Source organism: Boleophthalmus pectinirostris, unplaced genomic scaffold (genome assembly GCF_026225935.1).
Source record: "Boleophthalmus pectinirostris isolate CB_2022bp ecotype Guang Dong unplaced genomic scaffold, ASM2622593v1 HiC_scaffold_2, whole genome shotgun sequence".
NCBI lineage: Eukaryota > Metazoa > Chordata > Actinopteri > Gobiiformes > Gobiidae > Boleophthalmus > Boleophthalmus pectinirostris.
In genome coordinates, this window is record NW_026571152.1 from 5,175,515 (window position 1) to 5,203,040 (window position 27,526).

General features: G+C 37.5%; 1 protein-coding gene across 2 annotated transcripts in view; it reads left to right on the forward strand.

The window, feature by feature from the left end:
* Positions 1 to 8,790: 8,790 nt before the first annotated feature.
* The window catches only part of prr5l (proline rich 5 like), a 63,630-nt gene continuing 44,894 nt past the window's right edge, over positions 8,791 to 27,526 (forward strand). Inside the window, exon 1 of one of the 2 annotated variants that reach the window (XM_020925997.2) lies at positions 8,791 to 9,003. The gene's annotated coding sequence lies outside the window, so the exon portion shown is untranslated. Of the gene's footprint in view, positions 9,004 to 9,132; positions 9,209 to 27,526 lie in introns of those variants that run through there. The other variant, XM_055155104.1, reaches the window with a different exon arrangement.

Consider the following 27,526-nt stretch of genomic DNA (forward strand, 5'->3'; position numbering starts at 1 on the left):
AGTAACTCAAACGTGTGAATGAAACAAAACACATTCAACATTCTAACACGGCTTAAAGGTCACAAGAAGTCAGTTTTGCGTAATATAAGATCTTTAAATCTTACTTCATGCACATATGATTTTTTCTTAAAGGAGCACGCTGTAACTTTTCGGGTGGAATGTTTGCTTAGATGTTCCACAGTATGGCATTAAACTCATCTACTGCATCTAATAACAGGTGTTTAATTGACATAAATAGTCTTTAAATGATGAATTCTTACTGTGACCTGGGTCTCCTCTCCACCTGAGCTTGTCTCCATGGTGATAGCAGATAAGCTTAACTGTGGAACATTCTGTGAAAAGCAACAGCATCACTCCACAAGCAAATGCTCTACCAGAGAAGTGTAACAGCACATACACACATTTATAGTGTGTATGACATTAGAAGGTTTTGAAGAGTCTCAACTTTTGACATAATCTCGTGGAATAATACCTGTTGTAAATATAAATTATACTTTTACACAATTCAAGAGGCAGTTTGTAAGAAAAAAAAATGCTGAAAAGTACAGGAAGTGCAGAGTTCTGACTGAGAATTCTGTCCAAAAGTAAAACACAATTTACACAAGATTTTTTACTTAAACAATTATTTTTAAAAAGTAAAGGTGTTTTATGCCAAATAATATTCCGTTCTATACTGTGTACGTTAGAGGAGTTTTGGCCCAGTGTACTACATGGTTGCTAGGTAACCATGATGGAATTCCCTAACAAACTACCAAAGTGGGGAGTTTTTACAATATTTTTAGTAAAATCTTAAAGGTGGACTGTGTAACTTTTGGGTTGGGCGCCTGTCACCTGCTTGTTTTCTATGGATATGTCATTGCTCTGCCTGTAATGTTCCACAGTGTGACATTAAACAGCTCTACTTTACATTTATTCAGTTAGAGGTGGTTTTATAGCTCAAAAATATCTAAAAAAAAACAAAACAAAAACAGGCATTCTGACTGTGATGACGGACCCTCCACTAGAAAAGTTACAAAATGGAACTTTAAAAATAACAATCTTAATAGTGTTTTAGTAAAATGAGTAGTCCAACTTGTCATGGGCATTTGAATTGAAACTAAACACACATAAAAGCAGTCAAAACGGTGAATAAAAGTGATTTTTCTCATGTAAATCCTTGTGCAGTACTCAGGTCTGACCACAGCCTGTTTAAAAAGTGGACTGTTTACATATTCTAGTACAGTGTCTGGGTTTGACTCTGGACTCTTTGGACCGGTCACAAAACCATTGAAATTCTCAGCACGTCCTCTGCCTCTGGAGCCTTTTCTTCAGCTCAGAAAGAAAAGTTGGATGAGACCCATTTGTGTGACTTTAGAGAATAAGCTATTGTATGTTTACTATAGCTTACTCAAGAAATTCCAGTTTAGTAAAAGGACCCTAAAATGACTTGAATACATTTAGACTTAGACTTAGAAAAACTGTCTGTCTGTCTGTGTTTACTAGTGTGTAACCAAAATGTCATTTTTCATGAGTTGTGTATATGTTAGTTGTGTGACTGTAGATCAGTGTGTTGTGTATCACCAGAAAAACAAGAAATGGAAATTATTTTCGTTCCAATTAGAATTTTAACGACTACACTGGAAGAGAAAGAAATTGTTATAATTAGTGATTATCTAGAAAACTATTCATATTTGACTATACAAATGCATAGAATTATAAATACATAATAATTTTTCTGAGATTTTGAGAGCACTCCTGTTGCTCTAGCTCCATCCTTCATGGAGTTATGACCAAAAACACATATTTGACCTTAGTTACCTTGACCTTCAAGTGACCTGGACCGGTTTCAACCTGTAACATCCAGTGTACACAGTGTTATGTGTGTGCCAACTTGTGTGATGATTGGGTGAATATTTTAGGCCGCAGATGGTTCAGAAATTGGCGAAATTGCCTGTCCTTTATAATGGTGTGACCTTTCAATTGACCCATGTGACCTCAAATGACCTCAGATCATCACCAAACTTTTTTGCGGCATTGGGCACGGGGGCTTGATCCACGTACCAAATTTGGTGACAATCGGTCCATAAATGGTGGAATTATTGCGGGTGGACAGACACACAGACACACAGGGTGAATACAAAACCTGGTCAACCCTTCGGTGATCACGTAATAAACAATGTTGCGGAACTTCACTGACCTGGTGTCCTGGTTCCATCTCTAGTTGTGATAGCAATTGCCATTTGTGGATGTTGGAACACTGAGCTACTAGTTGTTTGGCTGTCAGCTTGGACTGTGGGTATCGTAGTAACCATTTCTCCCACATCCTATTCATGTAACTCCTCTGACTCGGGTTACTGCAGTAGTAGCATTCCAACAGTGCCTTGTTCTCACATCTTGCCCATTTCCTCCGTGTACCAGTAGCCCATTTTTCATCAAGGTGCTCTCGTTCCCCAGCACCTGACACCAACCTTGTTTGTCTGGGCGACGTCTGAGCAGGCATCTCGTAATTTTCATTGTCTCTCATCACTGTATGAGGTGGGCATTCGAGGGATTACACAGATATGAGACCACATGGGAATAGATGCATCATGAATTTCAGACGTCCAGTCATTGCGCAATTCATACTGGGAAGGATTTTCCAAAAAAAGTGAGGATCAAACCACCATGTTTGTTTTTCCAGTGGGATGCGTCTATTGACAAAGCCAGTCTTTTCGAGTCTTTTCAACCATATCACTTTTGTTTCTGGTTCTGATATCATCATATTTTAGTTTTGGGACTCGGACATCGTAATTGTGTGATTGTTACATGTCCTGACTGCGGAAAATGGCTCAAGAAATTTGTTTGCGAACTCCATAACCGCAAAAGGGAATCAGATTTGTGTGACTGCAAACCTCTGTTCAAACTGTTTCCCTTCCCGACGGAATTGAAAAAATAGTGAAAGGCGAAGGCGATGGGCAGTATTGATCCACAGGATGGACGAAAAAGGAAACCTTTGACTGCCTAAATCATCCTGAGTTTGCAGCGAACATTTTGTATGTGAAGCGTCATCAAAGCAAAATCCCAATCTGTCACTCCACCTTGGTTACGAATTTAAAAAGTCAACGCAAAAGTGAAAGGCACCAGCTGTTCACCAAGAAACACCTTCCACTACAAAGTGACCAAGAAGACCATGATGTTACTGTAAAACAATAAGAAATAGAAAGTGAGAGCTCAGTCTGTTTGTCTTCTGCACCTCTCGCTTAACAAACGGGTCCCGCTTTGATGGTGCTCCACATACAAAATGGTCACTGCAAACTCAAGATGATTTAGGCAGTGAGAGGTTTTCTTTTTCATCTTTCCTGTGGATCAGTACTGTCCATCACCTTCACCTTTCACAATTTTTCAATTTCGGCGGGAAGGGAAACAGTTTGAACGGAGGTTTGCAGTCACACACATCTGATTCCCTTTTGCAGTTATGGAGTTCACAAACAAATTTCTCAAGTCATTTCCCACTGTTAGGATCCAACAACAACACAATTACAAGGTCCTAATCCCAAAACTAAAATATGACAATATCAGAACCAGAAACAAAAGGGATATGGTTCAAAAGTCTAGAAAAGACTGGTTTTGTCAATAGACACATCCCACTGGGAAAACAAACATGGTGATTTGATGCTCACTTTTTCAGAAAATCCATCCCAGTATGAATTGCGCAATGACGGAAGTTCAAAATTCATGATGTATCAAGTACTGACAGTTCATGTTGAAAATGACATTTTATAGTGTTTTTTTGTTATCATCGTGGTATCGGAATCAGTTTTGAGTATCGAGTGTATTCCTTAATATCCAAACTGAAATTAAATATTAGTGTCATGACAAGATAATCCAATCCTCTGGGCTAATGGGTTTATTTCGCTGTGATCTTAGTTCACTGTTTTGTGAACAATGTCGTTATTTCAGAACTTCTTTATCAGTGTGACTTCCTCAAAAATCAAGTTTCAGGTCAAGTCAAACAAAAATGATAACACACACTTCCTGATCTTGCCAAATCCAATAAGCTCTGATGCCATGGCAACAATGAGCTCATGGGTGTCAGTTTGGGTAACATAAAAACATCTTAAAGGGACACTGTGTAACTTTACCTGCTTGTCTCAGTGCAGATGTTGTTTTTCTATATTGTGTTTTTCATAATTTGACATTTAACTTATTTAACTCCATGGAGACGAGCGGGTGACACCAACACATCCGCCATTTCTCTTCTCTTATTCTATTATATTGTGATGTGTGAGCTGCTCTGTCCAAGTCATTTCCCTTGTGGATCAATAAAATTTGTCTAAATCTAAGTCTGAGTCAAATTACAGGCCAGATCTGTGGAGAGGGAACTCCACTCAAGGTGAGTTGTTGTACAGTTGTAGGGAGTATTATCTGTTACATAAAAGTAAGTTGTTGTGCAGTTGTAGGGAGTATTATCTGTCACATCAGAGTGAGTTACTGTACAGTTGTAGGGAGTATTATCTGTTAAATTAGGCTGAGTTGTTGTACAGTTGTAGGGAGTATTATCTTACATAAAGGTGAGTTGTTGTACGGTTGTAGGGAGTATTATCTGTTAAATTAGGCTGAGTTGTTGTACAGTTGTAGGGAGTATTATCTGTTACATAAGGGTGAGTTGTTGTATAGTTGTAGGGAGTATTATCTGTTAAATAAGGCTGAGTTGTACAGTTGCAGGGAGTATTATCTGTTACATAAGGGTGAGTTGTTGTACGGTTGTAGGGAGTATTATCTGTTAAATAAGGCTGAGTTGTTGTACAGTTGTAGGGAGTATTATCTGTGACATAAAGGTGAGTTGTTGTAGAGTTGTAGGGAGTATTATCTGTTAAATAAGGCTGAGTTGTTGTACAGTTGTAGGGAGTATTATCTGTTAAATAAGGCTGAGTTGTTGTACAGTTGTAGGGAGTATTATCTGTGACATAAAGGTGAGTTGTTGTACAGTTGTAGGGAGTATTATTTGTTAAATAAGGCTGAGTTGTTGTATAGTTGTAGGGAGTATTATCTGTGACATAAGGGTGAGTCGTTGTACAGTTGTAGGGAGTATTATCTGTGACATAAAGGTGAGTTGTTGTAGAGTTGTAGGGAGTATTATGTGTTACATAAGGGTGAGTTGTTGTACAGTTGTAGGGAGTATTATCTGTTAAATAAGGCTGAGTTGTTGTACAGTTGTAGGGAGTATTATGTGTTACATAAGAGTGAGTTGTTGTACAGTTGTAGGGAGTATTATCTGTTACATAAGGGTGTGTTGTTGTACAGTTGTAGGGAGTATTATTTGTTACATAAGGGTGAGTTGTTGTACAGTTGTAGGGAGTATTATCTGTTACATAAGGGTGTGTTGTTGTACAGTTGTAGGGAGTATTATCTGTTACATAAGGGTGAGTTGTTGTAGAGTTGTAGGGAGTATTATGTGTTACATAAGGGTGAGTTGTTGTATAGTTATAGGGAGTATTATGTGTTACATAAGGGTGAGTTGTTGTAGAGTTGTAGGGAGTATTATCTGTTACATAAGGGTGACTTTTGGCCATACACACCAACTTCAAAATGTCTTCTATATAAAACATTCAGTATAATCTGTTATCTATGAGTTAGTAGAGAACTAGGCTATAGAAAACACACAAGGATACCAGGACTTTGCACAGAACTTGAACTGGACTAAGTTGTCATGAATCCAGGTCTGAACAAAAACAAAACCAGATCTAAACCAGAACTAAACTGGACCCAAACTATGAAAAACATAAACTGAATCTTTCATGACAGGAATGATTGTGCAGCTGAGGCAGGTCTAAAGCACGCTAAAATGCTCAGGGAAACAACTTTTAACAGGCTGAAACACATTGCCTCTTAATATATAGTTGTTGTTTTTTTACAATCATATAAGCCAAAATTTTGTTTATTTAAGTTTGGTCAAGAGTTTTATCTATATTATTGACGAGGCTGCACTGTAAAACACATCCCAAGTTATCACCATAACCTCACTGCTTTAAATATAAAACAGCAGTTGGACACATCTCGCTACACATCAGGCCGGAGCAAAAACACCAAGTTTGGGTAATAGCAGCAGGCAACAGTGTTAAAGCCAAGTAAGTACTCACCATAGCGCGCTGTCTGTCTGGTCTCACTCTCCGGGTGGGTTTGATTATGCTGTTATCTAATCTGTGTTATAATGTAGTTTCCTCATCACAAACAGACCTGGAATTGTGTTTTGTTTCATTCACACGTTTAACACACAAACCTGCAGATTTAGGCTGAGTTCTTCTCTCAAATAGGAAGTGCTCCACTGTGTTTTTACCAGAATCATTTGGATCATTTCAACTCAATTGCAAATCTCTACTGAACAAAAGGTAAAAGGATCTGTTGTACTTGAAAAATACCGCTTCATGACATCACAAGGTGGAACAGATCATTTTGAGCCTTGGAGATGTGGACAGACTAATAGTAACATAAAGCAGAAAGAAGAAGTACAGACTTGTCATATCTGCCCCTTTTCACACAAACTAAAACATTTCTAACACTTCTAACCAGAGGTGGGACCAAGTCGTTGTTTTGCAAGTCTCAAGTAAGTCTCAAGTCTTTGACCTCAAGTCCGAGTCAAGTCCCAAGTCAAATACAGGCAAGTCCAAGTCGAGTCTCGAGTCACTGGCCCAGAAGTCCAAGTCAAGTCCAAGTCATCTCCTTTGAGCTTCAAGTCATTTCAAGTATTTAAACCAAAATATCAAATATAGGTTAGATTTTTGAAATTTATATGAATTTTAAACTACATTGTTCTTAAAAATTCATGGTATATTTATATATGAGTATTTATAGAGCATGTTAGAGTTGTAGAAATGCAATTGTTTTCTTTTTAAATGTTTTGACAAGCTCTTAGTGTGAGTCATGACTCAGAATAGAAAGAATTAAGATTGAAAAGTGCTAAACATCAACTATTTTTGTTGTGTCATTTGCACTGAAATAAAAGGATTGTGTTCTATGTAGTTCCTTCTGTTTTACTATATTGTTCTGTATATTACTGTTGCATTTGAGTATCACAGTACTTCATTTCCATCCAAAGTACCAAACAGAAGTGGGAGGGACATGTTCCAGTTTTGTTTCTCTAAAATTCACCAGAGCATTTATCTACAGTAAAGAGATATTTTTTGCGGGAAACATCAAGTCTTCTCAAGTCACGGGGTTCAAGTCCAAGCCAAGTTCCAAGTCATTAATCTTCAAGTTCAAGTCGAGTCCCAAGTCTTAGTCTATTTTATCAAGTCAAGTCTCAAGTCCTAAAAATAGTGACTCAAGTCTGACTCGAGTCCAAGTCACGACTCGCAAGTCCCCACCTCTGCTTCTAACAGTTCCAACTACATTTAGCAACTTATTTACGTGACATGCACCAGATTAAATACTTATTAATTTGGACAAAAGGACAGTTTATACGTAATATTTTTTTGGAATATCATGTTTAACATTTCTTTTAAACACTTGGATAGAGCTTTGAGTTTGAGACTTTGAGACTGTTCCATAGGTTGAAACACATTTTTCCAATGTTATTGTCCTGAATCTGTTTTATTTTTTATTTTTTATTTTTTTACTCGTTTCAAATTATAATGACTTGGTGGACAATATCTGCTGATTACTCAAACATGTGTCAGTGATGTATGAATGTGTGCATCTTGAGTGTAGAAAAGCCTTTTTCTACTATAGGTCTACTACTACTAGTTTTACTTCTACTCTTTACAACCACTATTGCTTCTTCCTTTGTACTACTATTACTTACTACTACTACTACTACTACTACTACTACTACTACTACTACTACTACTACTACTACTACTACTACTACTACTACTACCGCTTACTACTACTACTACTACTGCTACTGGCAGTTTTACTTCCACTATTTCATACTTCTATTTTCAACCAGTATTGATTCTCCTGTGGTATTACTATTACTTTACTATCACAACTACTACTACTACTCACCCACAGCGTGTGTATATCAGTGTATGAAGGTGTGAGTCTTGAATGTAGAGTAGAATTTCCTAGGTCTGCTTCTACTACTACTATTACTACTATTACTACTACTATTACTGCTACTACTACTACTACTACTACTACTGCTACTACTACTACTACTACTTTTGCTTCCACTATAGCATATGTCTATTTACAACCACTATTGCTTCTTCTGTGGTACTACTGTTACTTACTGCAACTACTATTACTATGTACCCCCAGTGCCTGTCAATGTGTGTGTCTTGAATATAGAAAAGCATTTTACTAGGTCTACCACTAATACTACTACTACTACTACTACTACTACTACTACTACTACTACTACTACTACTACTAGTACTACACCTACACCTACTACTATTACTTTTGCTTCCATTGTTACATATTACATACATAGTACTATTTGTGTATTAGATCAAAAACTAATACTAAATCAAGTTGTACACAGCAAAATCTGGAGAGTTAAAATTTCAGTGTCAAATATTTTAGAGTTTTTTTTTTTGTAAGATTTTAATTCCTTTCAGATTATAATGACTTTCTCTCTATGAAAATTGTCTTTGGAGATTGGTGGGCAAGATCTGCTGATTACTCAAACATGTGTGAATGAAACAAAACACTACTCCAGGTATGTATTTTTATGAAGTAACAGCATTTTAACATCCTAAAATCTCACAACAGCCCGTTTTGCCTAATCATTTTGCCTAATAAGAGGTTTCCTTTTTGAAAATTCCCCTTTTTATTTTGAAAGAGCCCGGATGTTTGCGCGCTTAACTTTGCGCGCTTGCCGTGCCAAAGCTGCAGCCTGTTGCACGCACCAAGGGACGTGAAAACAGCGCTATTTCTGCTCAAAGCGAAGACATGTGAGCGACACGGACTTTTCCACTCAACTTTACATTTTAAGTCCAACCTAAATAATGCCCACACGTCTGAATCCACGGCCAACATGCGGACATCGCGTTTGAATCTGCCCTGAGCGAGTTTTTGCACCGTGGGAAGTTTGCCGAGGTGAGTACGCGCACAGAGGGATGGATTTGGGGTTAAAAGCCACAGAAAGCGTGGGTTGTTGAGTGGAAATGTCACGTCTTGATGCTTTATTTACCGGCGAACACGTGTCAAAATACAGAGTGCTAAAATAAGCGCAGTTTGGGGAGACACAGAGACGCAGAGGCAGAGAGCGCGCGTCCAGCATCTCCAAACGGATCAGATACAGGTAGGGTTTGGCAAATATTTGATTAATTATGATGCTATAGTCTTTTTTGAATGATAAGGAGCTTGTCATTTTGAATTTTTACCATATTTCACCAAACTGAAGCTGAATTAAATACAAAGTTCAGAAAAAATAGATAAAAACTAACAATGTGGATGGCTCTATAGGTAAGCAAAACAGATAACAAATAACAGCATACTACTATTTCTACTACTACTACTACTACTACTACTGCTACTACTACTACTACTACTACTACTACTACTGCTACTACTGCTACTACTACTACTACTACTGCTTCTACTACTACTACTACTGCTTCTACTACTACTACTACTACTACAGTGGAGACAGTAGCTCACTTAGTGTTGTTTGCCCTCTGAAAGTTGCTGGTGCGATTCCAGCTCCCACATACGGATGCTGTTGCTGTGTCTTTGGGCAAGACACTCAACCCACCAGAGTCCCAGCACCCCCAGCGTATTTACTACTACTATTAGATCTGCTTCCACTACTGCACACTTATATATTTGCAATATCTATTGCTTTTCCTGTGGTACTACTGCTACTGCTGCTACTACGTATTACTACTACTACTACTACTACTACTACAGTGGGGACAGTAGCTCAGTTGGTATTGTTTGCCCTCTAATGGTTGCTGGTGCAATTCCAGCTCCCATATGGATGCTGCTGTCGTGACCTTAGGCAAGACACTTAACCCACCACACCCCCAGCACTACTACTTGGTCTACTCCCACTACTACTATTTTTGCTTCCACTTTTGCATACTTGTATATTTACAATCACTTTGACTTCTCCCGTATGTACTGCTACTACTACTACTACTACTACTACTGCTACTACTACTACTACTGCTGCTACTACTACTACTACTACTACTACTACTACTACAACTGCTACTACTACTTATTTTACTACTGCTACTATTACTACTACTAATCTACTACTATTACTACAACAACTACTACTACTACTACAGTGTGACAGTAGCTCAGTTAGTGTTGTTTGCACTCTGAAGGTTGGTGGTGCGATTCCATCTCCCACATATTGATGCTGTTGTTGTGTCCTTAGGCAAGATGCTTAACCCAATACCCAGCATCTGTGTGTTTTAAATGTAGAAATGTATTTTACTACTACTTGGTCCGTCTACTTCAACTACTACTTTTGCTTCCACTATTGCATACTTATATGTTTACAGTCACTATTGCTTCTCCTGTGGTACTACTATGACTATTACTACTAATATGACTACTACTACTGCTGCTAGGTCTACTACTACTGCTACTGCTACAGTAGGACAGTAGCTCAGTTAGTATTGTTTGCCCTCTGAAGGTTGTCGGTACAATTTCAACTCCCACATATGGATGCTGTTGTTGTGTGCTTGGGCAAGACACTTAACCCGCTTGACCCCCAGTGTGTGCGTACACCGGTGTATGAATGTGTGCATCTTGAGTGTAGAAAAGCCTTTTACTACTACTAGGTCTACTGTTACTAGTTTTACTTCTACTCTTTACAACCACTATTGCTTCTTCCTTGGTAGTACTATTACTTATTACTACTATGTCTACTACTACTACTAGCAGTTTTGCTTCCACTATTTCATACTTCTATTTTCAACCAGTATTGATTCTCCTGTGGTACTACTATTACTTACTATCACAGCTACTACTACTCACCCGCAGCGTCTGTGTACATCAGTGTGTGAATGTGTGAGTCTTGAATGTAGAGTAGAATTTGCTAGGTCTTCTACAACAACAACTACTACTACTACTACTACTAATTTTGCTTCCACTATGGCATATGTCTATTTACAACCACTATTGCTTCTTTTGTGGTACTACTGTTACTTACTGCGACTACTACTAGTATGTACCCCCAGTGCCTGTGAATGTGTGTGTCTTGAATATAGAAAAGCATTTTACTAGGTCTACTACTACTACTACTATTACTACTAATACTACTACTACTACTTTTGCTTCCACTATTGCATACTTTATTTACAACCGCTACTGATTCTCCCGTGGTACTACTATTATTTACTACTACAACCACTACTACTCACCTGCAGCGTCTGTGTACATTGGTGTATGCATGTGTCTGTCTTCAATGTAGAAATTACATAAACTATACAACTTATACTAATTGAAGTTGTACACAGTAAAAACTGGAGGGTTAAAATTTCAGGGTGAAATATTTCAGAGTTGTTTTTAACAAAAAAACTGTTATTTTAATTATTTGGAAGTTAAATGGGGGTTTGAATTGGGGTTATTTGCCAGAATTCATATGGCTGAAGTTATTTTAAATTTCCTTAGTGTTAATTTGGCACCTCCCACCCACCACTTCAAACTCCTATGAGAGAAGACCAATTTGTACCAGTTTTGTTCATAATTTCATCTTAACTTAAAATAAAGTGTAAAAATAAGACACCTCGGTGTGTTGTTGAGCTAAATCAGGATAACGAAGTGTTATTCGTTTACTCTCAAAACATTAATATAACTCTTGATTTTGAGTTAAACAGGAACTTTGGTCCAGTGTTACTTAATTAACATTTCCAAAAATATTAAATTAACACTAAAACAGATTGGACTCATATAAACCCTGAGAAAATGTTAAAATTCATTCTGTGAGAGTCAATTTTAACGCTCCACTTTTTGCTGTGTATAAATCTACTCTAGTTATGAGTAATATGTATAATTTTGAGATGATTCTAAAGGGAATTAACCAGACCAGTTAAACAGATTTCAAATATTGGGGCAGTACATTAAGTGAATGGAGGCCACTTTAGAACTATATGCTGCGCTTCTATTCAAAATCTGAATTGTTCAGGAAATGACAGTTTAAAGTTTCACGCAGAGTGGACCATCTGGAGTGATTTTGTTTGCCATTTAATCAGCAACATCATCCATCGGAGCAAATTTTAGAAAATATTCCAAACCCCATGATGGAGAACTTCTCTGTTCATATGTGGCAGTGTTATGCTAAATGACTGATGTGAGAAAAAATTATTACATATTCATATTACACATGAAACAGAATTGTTATTTGATTTGTGAAACTCCAGGTCTGTTTATGAGGAAACAAGATTACAACATAGATCAGAAAATTGTGAAATATGAGTCCTTTAACCCTGTGTAATAATATTGTTTCCTCATCAGAATATATTGTGTTTTGTTTCATTGTTGTATGTTTAAATAAGACTTGTTTTCTTCATGTTTTTATTAGGCTGGTTATTTGGCCCACGTTTGTTTTTTTTTCTGGCTGCTTCTAACCCGCACTTCTGTTGTGGTTGGCACTTCCCAGTCATTCCAAGAACTAGATAAAAGTCTCACCACCAAAATATTACATAAACTTTGGTTTGCTTGTGTGAAATGTTCAATGCTTAAGTAGTGTTTTCACGATACTGCAATGTTAAACTTTCACAATTTTGATACTAAGGAACAGACTATATAAAGATTCTGATACCACAATGATAATAAAAAACATTTTAGACAATGTCTTTATTTAGGCAATAGAATGTGATTTTCAGTATTAAATAATAGTGTTTTCTTTTATATTACTATCAGGTGTTATATGTGTATAATCCCTCAGTAGTGCAGGTAGGTTCCATAGTGGTCCAGGGTGTATACTAGTCTATGTGCTCTTATGCTTCTTCTGATACAGCTCAACATCATTCTGAAGACATTCAGGAAAGGCTCATTTCTGTCTTGTGATCTGGGGATGTACCAATCCAGCTTTTTCAGCTCTGATATGATATCGATACTTTGACTTTAAGTATCTGCTGATACCTGATTTAACTGATACTAATGTAGGGACAGAAAATGGGCCTTATTTCCTTAAAGTTCACTTATTAAACATGAGCTCTAATAGTGTTATGTAAGTGTTATTTCTCCCTCACATCACTGCTTTTGTGAATAAAAGTTCAAACTTTATGAGATGTTCTAAGCCAAAATCAACCTGTAAATGGTCTTATTACTTTCCATTAAAGGCCCAACCAGGATATTGTTGAAGAACAGATTTTTCAGAAACGGCACGATATTTGATATCTATATCAGTATCAGTGCATCCCTACTGTGAATGTGACTTTTTTAGTGCCCATACCTGTTGAAATAAGTATCTAATTTCAAAACTAGATCTAGTATTGATGAGTATCTAATTTTCAATACTTTTTACAACCGTACTGCTGTTGTGGTTGGCACTTTCAAGAATCCCATTCCATTCATTTCAATGGAGAAGTAGAAATGTGACATTTAAAACATGACATAAAGTCTGTGATTAGTGTCAAATGATCAGAGTTCATGTACACTATCAAGTCCACACTGCATCCTGTCTCTGGAGGCTAGAACACCACTTATTTTACTATTGACATCAGCAGACACACTTGTATGTGTATGTGTATGTGTACGTGTACGTTTATGTGTACGTGTACATGTATGTGTATGTGTACATATGCAAAACACAGCACAAAGATACTACTGATCTTATCTGATCTTTAACTCGACATGATGTCCGTCACCTGCTCGTCTCCAGGGAGACAGATGTGTACCGTACTGTGGAACATTACAGACAAATGTAAACTTATACTGTATGTTATGGACACATGGCCATGTGCTGGTGCATTATCTGAATACAGTTTCAGGTCTAACTCTCACTGTACTGTAGACCTACACAAAAACACACGAGCATTAAACACACACATGCAGGAGAGAAATAGACCTGTCGTGATAAAATAACATTTAAAGTGGATGTACTGCTCAAGACATTAGACAGATAAACAATCATACTGAAACTAATCTATGCCACTGACACAAAAACCCACTAGCAGAATAATCCCAAAACTGTTCTAAATCCAGGCTACAGTTTCTTTAAAAAAGTATGAGCAAAGACAATGCCACGCTACAAATGAGTCATAAAATTTCAACCTTCTTCATTTCAGATCTTATCGTAGTGCAAAAAAACCCCCAAAAACAAATATTTACCACAAATACAAAACCACAATAAATATTGATCCCCAAAATGCCTGTTTCCTCAATCTCATACAGATTGATTAGTCCAAACAGTGATAATGTGACAGACCTACCCAAAAATAGCCCAGTGTTGTCCTGCTTTGCCTCCTCCTTCTCGTCCTCGTCCTCGGCTGGGGCTTTAAACGTCTCCAGTCTGTAATTGCATTAGTGTAAGTAGTTTCTCCTGATGGGAGCTACAGTTACTGGATTAGCCACATGCTAATGCTAACACACACTTCCTAGCATTAGATCTGTTCTAATTTAATTTCACCTAATACTAATGTCATTTAGCTCAGTACACAGGAATAAACTCTGGAGGAGTTAGCTGTACTATTTAGGAAAAATGTCTAATTGTGATGATGTGTGAATGAATTTGTGATTTATGTTTTAATTAAAGGTTCTAAATTCACACTTTAAAGTCTATATTACGTAAAATTGAAAAAAAACAACAAACTATAATACTGTTACCTCCTCAAAAACAGACCTGGAGTTGTGTTTTGTTTCATTCACTCATTTAAATAATTCTTTATTATTACTATCTACATCTCCAAAGCTCAAAATGCTCTGTTCCACCTTGTGATGTCATGTAGTGGTAGTTTTCAAGTTCCAGCTACTTTTGCCTTTAGTTTAGCACAAATTGGCAATTCCAGATCTGAAATTATCCAAATGATTCTAGTGAAGGTGTATGGAATTTGAACACAGTAGAGCACTTCCTGTATTACCACATGACATCACAGAGTGGAACAGAGCATTTTCTGTTTGAGAAAACAACTCAGCCTAAATATGCAAAGTTGTGTGTTAAACATTTGTGAATGAAAAACAACACTCCAGCAATAACTCCAGGCCTGTTTGGGATGAGGAAACTACATTAGAACATAGATCCGAGTACAGAGTAATAAAGACCCTTTAAACACGTCCAGAAGAATTAAGAAAAATATCTACTAATTGTGTCCATTCAAATTGTAATTTCAGTTTGATTAATCGTCAGCCCTACTGCATGATCTCCTTTTCTTTTGTGAAAATCTGAACAAATATTTTATGACTTATTATAAGATGGGAAATATCTGAAAAAAAAAAAATCTTTTTATGGGAATATTATGATCCTAAATCAATCCTAAAATAATATGGCAGTTCATCATAAATGCTCTAAAAGTTAGATGTGAGTGTCAGATTGAGGTGCAGGCTACACAAAAAGTGACTGGACTCTTAATACCTGAGTGATTTGTGTATTGGGTTCTAGGGCTGTGTGATTGGTCAAGTTTGAATCGAGATCAGGATTCAGTCATTTCTAATCATCAACGATCATCTTGACTCTTTTAAATGTAGAAATACACAGACAAACCTCTGTCAGTAAAAACATGTGGTTTGGAGCACAGTTCAGGCTTTGGAGGAAAAAATGTCAGCTATTTTAGTGTTTTCTGTGTCTTTGTGTGAGACTTGTGATCTTCAGTGTTGATTTTATGAACAAGACACACTTTTTACCACAAAAAACAGTCCAATTTCTGACAGATGATTTGCTGTGGGTGTCACCATTTAAAGGAAGCTGATCGTAAAAAATTGTGTTGCATTTTTTTGTATGAAAAGCGCTCCATAAATAAAGTTTGATTGATTGATTGATTGATTGAACAAGAAATGTCTGATTAATATAGTATTACTTACCCAGACCTACTACTGTGAGAAAACTGCAGTACTCTTGATCTGAAGTACATTTACTGTGTTCATCCCTCGTCAGTGTGTGGATGACCACTGTGTATGTGACATATGCAGGGTCCAGATGGAGCGTGGGGCAGCTCAACATTTGGTGACATTCAAATCACACGTCACTCAAAACAGCATTCAGAAAAAACACATCTAAAAATACAGCTTTGTTCAGATCTTGAACTCTAACTCTGATCTCAAATCTCCTCTTAAAGACTCACTGTAACATTTGTGTTTGACGGTAGAGCTGGGCACTTAATCGAATTAATACAATTCATTCATTGGGTTTATAGTAATCAGGAAATTGAGGGTTATTATGTAACAGGTTTACTCCTGACTTTCTTGTTTGCAAAGTTTGTTTGTGCAGTTACAATGAGATGTTTACACAAATGTCATTTAAGGTTGTTTACAGTTTCTTTAACAATAGCAATTGAAAAGAATGAAAATGTAAAGAGCCTTTGCTGTTTGAAAGACCAGCTGTCTCTGCTCTGACTTTAATTAAAAATTATTCAAATCATGATCATCCAGTGTGTGAAAAAAAATGTATATTTTATTTTTTGGCCATATCACACTGCCCTGTTCCGCAGTAAAGCATTAAACTTGTCACAGTGGTATTTGCATGTGTAGAAAAGTATGCATTCTGACTGTGAGCAGGACCACCTCCACAGACGTGATTAGTAACTTGGCCTGGTAGATAGATAAGTTTAATGCCACACTGTGAACCATTCCAGGCAAAACAGTAACATCACCATAGCGACCAGCATGTGGTGCAGCCTGCTTTTGTACAGTGACACTGTGCACTTTGTAAAAAGACTAAATAAGGCTGAGCTCTTGAATGAAGGACAGGCCATGATATAACTGCATACTAAATCTGAAGAGTCCAGTACTAGGTCAGGACTTAACCAAGACTAGAAGTTGGTCTGGGCCAAACCAAGACTCTTATAAGGACTGAACCCAGATTGAACCCAGACCAGTACAAAATAAGAACTCGATTTTGAGCTTAAAATAGAACTTCATCAGGTCTAAAGACAGACTGAGCCTGGATTAAATACACCTTCACTCCAGGGCGAGTTTGTTTGTTTCAAAGAATATTGTATTTTTAATGATCTCTTTTGCAGCCACTTAAAAGTTTTATTATAGAAGATGCCACATAAGAATATCCAAACAGATATATATTTTTTAATATCCAGTTTCATTTCCATTTTTGCTGGTGAAGTGATTTGCTATCACTGAAGTGAAATGCAACATAATTATGGAATCTAAATCTAAATCTAAATTATTAGTTGAGAAACGAGTCCAGTTTGTGTGTGGTGTGTCTTTGCAGCGGTTGTGGGCGTTTGGCGTCAGTGTTGTCATGGTGACGCCCTTGTCCAATCAGAGCTCAGATCCTGTCCGTGTGATGTTTGTGTTTGAAGCTGTGACTTTTATGTGTTGCCGTCATGTCTCCATACTCTGTCATGAATGAATATTGACTGATGGTTAGAGCAGTCTAAACCAATATCAATATTATGACACGAGTATTAAACACATGACACAATAAATTTAGCAAAATGAAAACAAACTGCAAACCTTAATTTACTGCTAACATCACTGCTTTATAGTTATAATCTCTGGCACCTGTGGATCATTATATTATAAATCACAGTATTCATCTAAAACGACTTAATCAAGCGTGCTGACGTTAGAAAACTGCTCAACGTGCTGACCGATACTGATACTGATGCTGGTATCAAATATTGGTGCTGATCCAGAAAAACTGAAGTGTCGGGGTATCGGTTCCATGATATCATTTCAGTCAATATCCTGGGTGGACTCTTTATAGACTAATGTAGGCCCAGGACATCTCATGGTGTTTGAACTTGAACTCATAAAAAGCTGTTCAGTAGTTAATGCACATACATATATATATGTGTATATATATATATATATATATATATATATATATATATATATATATATATATATATATATATATATATATATATATATATATACACATACATCAACAGTACAAAATGTATCTGATTGTGTTATGTAGCTAAGTTCACTGTATTTTGAGAGAAAAAAAATGGCATTTTTAAGACGTAGTATTGATATCAGTATCGTAACTGAAAAATCTGGCTCGGTGCATCTCTAAATGTCATCACAACAAAGTGGCGTGAAGCTACAGCAACTCAGCTTTATGTAACAGATAAGCCTGTGTTTCTGTCAATTATCATACCATCTTTGCACTTCGACCTTACAGCCTCTTGTGTATAACTGTGATATAATGTATTATATTACTTTATTTCTGTTTTTTATTTATATGCATTCATATAATTATGCCTTATTTGACACCATTCTCATGCTATTTTTAAAGTCACTTATTTAGAGGTATTATTACCATTATTGTTATATTAAAAACTTAGTTTTTAATAATATATTGTGACTTCTGTTACTTCGTTATTATATTATTTTGTGATGTGTAAGCTACTGTGTCCGAGTCATTTCCCTTGTGGATCAAGAAATTTGTGTAAGTCTAAGTCTAAGCTGTGGAACTCCTATGGATAAGCTGCACGTTTTAAAGAAAAAATTTGTGCTAAAATGGATATGTCTTGAGTAGAGGGGTATAAATATTTCCCAAACATGCCTGGAGGAAGTGGGAAGCAGGGTGCCTCCTAGTGGCGAGACGGAGAAAAATTATTAAAATATTGTACACATTTTATAAATTATTTATGAATATTTTGGGATTTGGGAAGTGATTTTGACACATGTAGGCTTTTAAGTGTATTTGAATTCAATAATTTTTAGATCTAAACATGTAGCTAGCTTCACAGCACTCCCTGTTAAAAATGACTTTCCCCTGTTTGCGGGTAAATGAGAAGGAGAAACAACTCTAACATGGTTTATTTGGAATAGTTCTGCTTTAGCAGAGGCTGTACTGAGAATAAACCAAGCTAAAATTTGACTGAATAAGGGAAATCATTAATAAAATCTGCCTTTCAAATTATTTTTTTAAACATATATTTGCTATATACTGTACAGCTCTTACAGATACTCTTTTGAACTAGGGATTGTCAAAACTATCAAAAATCAGATACTAGTTGCTAAAGCTAGCATCGAAACAAGATACTAGATCATATTAGAAGTGCATGTATTAGTCATAAATAGGTGTGGAATGGCGCGCCTAAAATAGCTCGTGAGCCGCCTCACATTTGGACTGAAAAGAGGAAGTGATTATACTATTCATATAACAGTGTTTTGGTGCTACTGTAGACCTAAATATCCTGTCTCCACGAGATCCCTCTGCTGCTTTCAGATAACGCACAGATAACGTAAAGGACACTTATATTAACACACACGGGGCAGGTAAAGGAATATAATGGATAATATGCAGATGTTTATTGTGATACAGTGACGTCTTAGGTCTAGTCATTAATAGAAATGCACCTTTTGTATATTTAATGGAAAAGCACAATGTCATCAAAAGGGAAATCTGTGTCTGACCCTATCTGAGAGTTTGAAATCATCATATTCAAGATTCTGAAAACCACCCATTGATACTTTACAGTAACATCATGCTGGGGGTGTTCTATGTGTATATTGTAATGTTCAGTGGTTACAATGGAGACACAATACATACATAGCATCCTGGAATCAGTATTGAGTATCGAGTCTATTTCTTAGTATCGAGTTTCAGTTTGAAATTTGATTATTGTGACACCATTACCTAGAGCTCGGCCTGCCATGATAATTACTATATCAATTTATCGTTCAGTACATGAGAGGTGGAACTATATATTTTTAGGACAGTATACATCATATGTAGGGCCAGGTATCATTGAGAAGTTGCCGATACAATACATATCTCAATACATAGGCCATGATATGATACGTTTTTCGATACAGTGCAATTTCGATTCAATACGATTAGGCCTGTAACGATAATCAATTAATCGTATGATAACTTTTAACGAGCTTCATAACATTTCTGGCTGCAATAAACTCTATTTGCATGCTTGTTGTTTTATCTCTCTCTCTCTCTACTTCTACCAAAGAGTCTGAATGTCAAAAGGCTTCTATCGCTCTGACTCCTCTCATCTCCTTTGCCTAGATTAGACGGATTATTTGTTTATGAACACAGTGGATGCGTGCAGCCTGAGTGCAGAACATGTCGCTGTCTGTGCAGTTAACATAAAGCGGGAACGCTAAAGCCACCGTTCATCGCTGTGTGACAAAACAAGTCACGATGCAAAATCAACACTAGACAGTGGGATACGTCTCAACCATACAGTCAATGGTCTCAACAGCCCGCATGCGTCAAATGCAGGCAAGCTCGCATATGACAAGAAGAAATGGCTCAAACCCCAGCAGCTGACACACACCCAAACCCGATCAACACACCTAGCTCCACCCCCCGAGTGAACCCGAAATCCAAGACCAAAATGTCGAGGCTAACAGCATCAGACACAGAGAGAGGAGACACAATATTCTTATGTAAGTCAATGACTAAAATCACTTTTAAGGGCAATTTTGTTACAGAGACTTAATAATCCATTTATTTATTGTTTTGGTTGTGTTTGGTTCAACAGTGGTTTATTCAAGTGCGTTTTTGTTAACAAGTCCTTGCTGTGAGCCACACTACATTAGGCTATTCTTATGTTAACAAGGCTATTTTATTTAGGCCTATTGTCTTTGGTTGTCTTGCAAATTCCTGTGGTAAATGTTCTTTACAAAGTAAAGTTTATTGATCTTTGAAAGGGTTTATTTGCATTTTTATTCCATGGTCATTATATTAGTTGAAAATGGTCTCAAAATGTCAATATTATCGTTTATCGCAATAAATTCCTGGCAAAATCTGTTATCGTCAGGCCTAAATACGATTTTGATTTTTTTAAATTTTGTCATATATTTCAAAACGATTCGCTACTGTTCAATAAAAAGCAAAGGCTGTATCATTGCTGTGATAATAGAAGTCTTTATTAAACCACTATGTTTGTGCAAAGTTAATATAAAAAACACAAATATTACTCAAAAAAATGAAAATGTCAAAGCAACAAACAAGTAACACAAGTGTAGCTTTTTCACAAAATAATTTAGTAAAATATAACCCAAAAAACACTCTTGGTGATATATCGATACAGCAGCCCACAATATCAATACAGTATCATGAAATTAAACAATATATATATATATATATATATATATCAATATATATATACAATATACAATATATCGTTATTTCAGTATTTTTGCACATCCCTAATGATGTGTATGTTTTCTTTGCACTACTGGGAAATTTGTGGTTATTTTTGGCTAGCTCATTACAGATGCGAACTAAGTATAAAAGTGTTTCATTCTACTTTTTATTTATTGCAGCTCATGTTCTTTGTGAGAATATTCTAGATTTAGAATAGTTTTTCTGTTATTGTGGTCTCTTCTCTTTGGTTATTGCGTCATCATATCATTTCGACTTGTACATAAACATTTACATAATTATGTAAATGTATATGTACAAGTCAAAATGATATGATGATTGACAGGACATAGGGTTATACATTACATAAGTGTGAGCTGTTGTACAGTTGTAGGGAGTATTATCTGTTACATAAAGGTGAGTTGTTGTACAGTCCCTGACAAAAGTCTTGTCGCTTATCCATTTTGTAGAAAAAGCTTATAACCTGACTTTAAATTAATCGACTGGTTTTAGAAATGTCTCATATGAAAGCTAAAACCCTCCCAAATTATGCTCAATATACTAAAATAAATTTGCTTCACTGAAGAAAGATTGATCATTTAATGAACACAGAAAGGTCAGATTTTGGCAAGACAAAAGTTTTGTCGCCTACAGAAAATTGAACAAATAATTTACTTTAAATACAAAAATATGTTGCATAACGTCAGTGAATTAAGTACTGGTGCTGTGAGATCCATTTAATATCTTGTATGACTTCCATGAGCTTGAAGGACTGCATCCATGCGGTTCGACAATGGTTCATACAATTTGTTGATGAAGTCATCAGGAATAGCAAAGAAAGCGTCTTACATGCCTCCCAGAGTTCATCAAGATTCTTTGGTTTTGCCTTCCATGCTTCCTCTTTCATTCTACCCCAGACATGCTCAATGATGTTCATGTCTGGTGACTGGGCTGGCCAGTCCTGGAGCACCTTGATCTTCTTCGCCTTGAGAAACTTTGATGTAGAGATAGAAGTATGCGATGGAGCACCATCCTGCTGCAAAATTTGACCCCTTTTATGGTTGGGAATGTAAGAGGAGCTAATACTTCTTGATATTTTAGGTTATTGATATTTGCCTTCCACCCTGCAAATGTCTGGCACAGCCCCATACTGGATGGAACCACAGACCATGATTTTTCCGCCACCACCAAACTTAACTGTTTTCTGGGTGAATCTTGGATCCATGTAAGGCTCCAGTAGGTCTCCTGCAATATTTGTGGCAGCTGTGATGTAATTCAACTGAGGATTCATCTGAGAAATCCACCTTCTGCCACTTTTCCAGTGTCCATCCTTTTAGCAGGCTGTGGGCCTTGGCAAATTTTGTTTAGTGCTGGTTTCTGTGCACTGATTCGACCATCGAGGCCATTTGGAGACAGAATTCTACAAACTGTTGTGGTTGACACAGGGACTTGAGGTGACCAGGCCTGGTGGAGTCTGCTGCAGTGGAAAAGGGGCTGGCCTTGGATTTTCAAATCAACAAATGGTCCTCCTGAGCAGCTGTCTTGCGGGGTCTGCCGGACCTGGGCTTGTCAAAAACATCTCCAGTCATTTTTCTTATTCTTTGTACTTGACGCTGAGACACATTGAAGGTGTCAGCCACCTCAGCAGTGGATCTGGTCTTCAGCCTCTTGATAATTAACGCTTTGGTCTCAGGGTGGATCTTAGGCATGTTGTCAGAGGTCAAGTTGCAGTTGATGTGAAGGTCTGGTGTGCTGGGGTTCTTTTTATACACACCCACTAATTGATTGATCAGTAACTGATCACAGGTGAGGCTGTAATCTAGGATTGGGTGCATCATATGACAAGGCCACAAGACTTTTGTCTTGCCAAAATCTGACCTTTCTGTGTTCATTAAATGATCAATCTTTCTTCAGTGAAGCAAATTTATGTTAATATATTGAGCATAATTTAGGAGGGTTTTAGCTTCATATGAGACATTTCTAAAACCAGTCGATTAATTTAAAGTCAGGTTATAAGCTTTTGTTTCTACAAAATGGATAAGCGACAAGACTTTTGTCAGGGACTGTACAGTTGTAGGGAGTTTTATCCGTTACATAAGGGTGAGTTGTTGTACAGTTGTAGGGAGTATTATCTGTCCCTCTATAGTCTGGTGCAGTTGTAGTGGGTGAGTTATTGTACAGTTGTAGGGAGTATTATCTGTCCTTTTATAGTCAAAAAGCAGTTGATGGACTCTCCACCAGAAAAGCTACGTGATGCACCTTTAAGAATTTCATTAGGTGTTTATATTGTGGCCCTGGGTCCAACCTTTTGTTTCCCAGTTTTTAACTTTCAACAACAAACAACTGACCGAAGAAATTCCTCTTAAAGTTCAGTGATTACTGTGTTTTCTGAGAACATTGTGGTTTCAAGCTATTGTATCGTAATAGAATTAAAACTCAACATGGACATACAGTTTTGATTTTGTCTCGTTAGTTCATTATAAATATTTGTTTGTTTCATTATCTCATGTTACCAGTGGCGCCGTCGGTTTTCTGGGCACTATAAACACATTTTCTTTGCAACATTCTTTGAAATACAGTTTACAAAGTTATTTTTGTGTGTCTCTGTTATGTGGTTGATTATGTCAGGAAGGGCATCACTTTTATTGTTCACTGTGGCACCTCCAGACAAAAGTGTAATAGGCAGGGCTCCCAAAATTTGACAACTAGTTGCTATAATGAAGAAATATTTATATGCCAAAAATATTGAGCTCAAAATTGACCTTTGACCCTTATGTGGCAGTTACTGTCCTCTGCCTCTGTATCATGAGCCAAAAATAAGGAGTCGTGCAAAGGCAAAAGGCAGAAACTGACATGATTATTATTTGCTTGATTTTCCCCAGACTTCCATCTATTATAACAGGGATCACCAAAGTCTTTTTCTCTGGTGGCCCCATTATCTCTCCTGACTGTGATGGCGGCCAGGGGGTCGGGTCTGCGGTATAACAGAATTGTATGACCCTGACGACGCAGGTTATATTTTTTGAAAACCTCCACATTTTCTTTACATATCAGACAAGCTGCACGCTCCTTACACTGGACAATAGAATAATCAGTGGCCCACTGTTCTTTGAAAACTCGAAACTCCCTGTCAACTTTTCATACTTTAACATGAGCCATTTTGCTGTCCTTAACTGCACTACAGAACTCTGTGCGTGCGTCGACTCTCACTGTTTGATCTCGAGCTTCTTAGGTGATGAAAATTTGCCGGTAAAGGTAAATATTTCATATAATTATTTAAATATAAATACTTCATATAAATATAATGTTTTCATTGAAAAAAATTACAAAATACAAGATGTAGACGTGTTATTATTAGGATTGCCTCATAGGGCCATTTCAAGTGTTGGGGCAGAGGGGCTGGGGGGGTCGGTCAAAGGAGCATGGAGGGCCGGAGTCAGCCTGCGGGCCTTAGTTTGATGACCACTGCATTATAAGAACAAATCACCAAGGTCGAGTCATCATGTGTTTGAGCTTTGGATTTCCTGTTTAGTACTGATCAGGATCGTGCGGCGACACTTACACAGTTAAACAGTTTGACACAAGTAACTTTGCAGTACAGTGTGTAGAGTATGAAGAAATACACCAAAAACTTTCACATTAAAGTTCATTTGAGTATAATTGAATAATTGAATTGAATTGTGTTAAGACCCTGTGCCAAGGCCGCAACAAAAAGAAGGAGGCGAGAGGTTGGATTTGAAAATAAAATATATTTATGAACTAAATCACAAACAAAACATACACTGTTTCTGCCTTTTGTCTTTGCCCGGCTCCTTATTTTTGGCTCATGATACAACGGCAGAGTACAGTAACTGACAAATAAGGGTCAAAGGTCAATTTTGAGCTCAATATTTTTCAAGATGTTTATTCACATGATAAAGGAGGTGTCAAATAGAAACAAAATGACATGAACTCATTTTTGAGCAAACCTGAGGCTACAGCGTTGTGCCCTTGTGTGAACTCAGCAGTAGAGAAATGCAGCAGGTGATGCTCCAGAACAGACAGATACTTTGATAGTGATCAGACTGTAGACGGACTTCCTGTTTGTTTTCACTGTCTCTGGTTTTGCGGGGACTGTAACTTTCATACAGGGTTATGATGGTTATGAACAGCTCATACCTGCATACCATAATGACAATAACCAATATTTGACCAATATTAGGATTTTAAAATGCAGACCAAATTAGGGATATAACAACCGAAATATCATGATGTCATATCGCCAAAGTTCTTACAATAATATCGTGGACTGTCACAATATATTGAATTACAAGTTTCCTTAAAAAAAATCGACAGAACTACATGGCCCATGATCTTCTGTTCAATTTTAATCCAGAAAAAATTAAGAAATAACTGTCATGGACTATGACACTAATATAGCCCCAAGTCAAGGCTTTTTAAAAGGAAAAAGTTGCAATTTCGTTCTCAATAGAGCAATAATTTTGTATCATGAAATGAATACCATAATTGTACGGTATCGTGTGATTTGCATAACGTTACATATCTATAATTTGTTGAAGGATACAGCAGTATTTGGAGCCTATTGCTTCTTGGAGAATGTATGATTGGTGGATATACTACAGAGGAAGTGGGTTACAGGCTAGTTACAGAAGATCTAGTTTGGCTCAGAGAGGGAAGTGAGACAAAGTTTAAAACACAAAACCAGGAGACAGTAAAATGGTGCAGGTTGTGTGTTGTATTGAAGGGATAGACAGACAGGATATTTACAATATTTACAATATGAACAAAATTAAATAGAATAATGCAACCATTCTTGATTCACAGTTCAGTTCAATATGATAGGTGTTTGAAGTAGTCGGAGCGAGTAATGAATGTCCTTTATGGATATTGCTCTGTAAGTGTTGTGTGGGGAGCAGGCTGCTGCGTCTCCTACTAGGGCTGTCGCAGTTAGGGAATTTCTCTTGTGGTTTGGTGTAGCGACTCAACAGCGTGATATGCGGTGATATCGCATCCCCATCCCCACCCCCTATTCCCTGGAGTTACAATATTTCCAAGCGGCACTGAAAACTCTCTCTGATGATGTGCTTGTTGTGCAGATGCACATGTACATTGGTTGTCACGCGGATACAGCGTGTGTAGCGGGAGAAGTAACATTTGGCTTTGGAACAAGTTGCCGCTGCATCTCTCCAGCTCTCACTGTGGCAGCTCAGGTCAGAGTCCTGGACCAGGTTGGGTACCTGCGAACTTAAGAGAGAGAGAACCCCGAGCTTTCGGAGCAGGTGTCCGCAAAGACTGATCGAGCGACAGATGCACTTACCTTCATGCGGCGTGTAGCTCCGTGGCGGTTCTTCCGCCTGTGGTCACCCGACGGTCTACATAGGCGCACCTTAGTCCTGGGCTAGTCCTGGGTTAGTCCTGGGTTAGTCCTGGGTTAGTCCTGGGTTATCACGGACATGGGCGGTAACGGGTGGAATGCTAACTGGTCCCTGTGGGTGCGGGTCTCTAAAAATGGACCCGTGCAGGACTCTGGGTCGAGTCACGTTGGTCACGTTCGGTAATCGCGGTGGCCCAACTTGCACTGTGGTGGGCCTCTTAACACCGCAGTGATTCATTTTTGGGATTATTGTGACAGCCCTACCTCCTACCACACTGTAGAAGGTGGTGGTTGTTGTTAGTCCTTTAGGCTCGTGGCCTTGGGCAGCTTGCCATTCATGTTCAGCCGGACCATGGAGTGGACAGACCGACAGTTGAGAGTTTAGTGGACAGATGTCTGACGAATGGATGGATGGATTGAAGGGAGGATGGAAGGAACCTGGCTTGTTCCCTCTTTGTTTATCATGCATAAAAGATGACAATGTTGCAATCGAACACTTGGCAGAGGCGCCTGAGTAGCAGCTCCTAGCAGGTGTCACCACACACACACACACCACTGTATGAGGAGCGCAACATATTAAATGGGAGTAATTCCGCAGAGAGCCAGTGGGAAGTCTCGCGAGAACACTATGAAGTATACGTGATATTTCAGACTGCAACTAGTCAGGCAGAGAGGCACAGAACATTCTATTTCCATGATTACTCATTTAGTCTGGTCAAAAAAACAAAGTCTATAAAAATATTGGAATACTGGCTCACTGATCCATAAACTTTTAAAAACATTTAAATTTATGTTATAATCATTCAGATTTTCCCCAATACTCTCATACTACTACTTTTACTACTACTCATACTACTGCTCTTACTATTACTCATACTGCAACGACTTCACAAAGTGGCTTCATTAAATGTGATTAAATGTCACTTCTGAACACTCACTTGTTCTCATGTTAAATCTGATGTGTGTGAACAGTGTTTAATGTCCTGTGTGTGAACATGTGTGTGTGCGTGTGTGTGTGGTTGCGCATGTGTGTGTGTGCGTGTGTGTGTATA